Source organism: Meleagris gallopavo, chromosome 1, assembly GCF_000146605.3.
Source record: "Meleagris gallopavo isolate NT-WF06-2002-E0010 breed Aviagen turkey brand Nicholas breeding stock chromosome 1, Turkey_5.1, whole genome shotgun sequence".
Taxonomy (NCBI): Eukaryota; Metazoa; Chordata; class Aves; order Galliformes; family Phasianidae; genus Meleagris; species Meleagris gallopavo.
This window is the reverse complement of record NC_015011.2, coordinates 190449449-190450033: the sequence shown is the minus strand read 5'-3', so window position 1 is coordinate 190450033 and position 585 is coordinate 190449449.

The following is a 585-nucleotide window of genomic DNA, read 5'->3' as shown; positions in this document are numbered from 1 at the left end:
GGAACCAGAGCAGGACACACGCCTCTCCTCAGCTCTCTGAATGGTCTCCTTGCTTACAGGACAGACAAGCCAGCCACAAATGATGGCCTTTCTCAGGCCTAAAGGACTCTGGCAGCTCCCTAAGATCCCCCTGCCCACACCCCAACATTTGGTACCGCTTTGCTGAGCCCTGGCCCCACTGCAGGTGCTGGCACTGGAATTACTGGACCAAGGATGAAAGTTAAGAGCAATGAAGACCGACAGCCTTCCTACCTCGACCCCCAGACTTCCACTGAGAAGATAATTCAGAATTAAAGACTAATTTAAAAGCCTTCAAAATAAACTTTGTCTTTCGTTATAGCCACGGTGCTTCTTCCATCCCGTGACATCCACACACTGTGAGCTCTCAGGGGGGTTTCCTTATTGTCATCATCTCTTTCTACTTATGCACCTGCATATCATGGTATCAAAGGATGGTTTGGGTTGGAAGGGACCTTGAAGCTCACCCACTCCCAACCCCCTGCTGGAGGCTGGCACACCTCCCACAGCCCAGGTTGCTCACAGCCCCCATCCAGCCTGGCCTTCAGTGCTTCCAGGCAGGGGGCA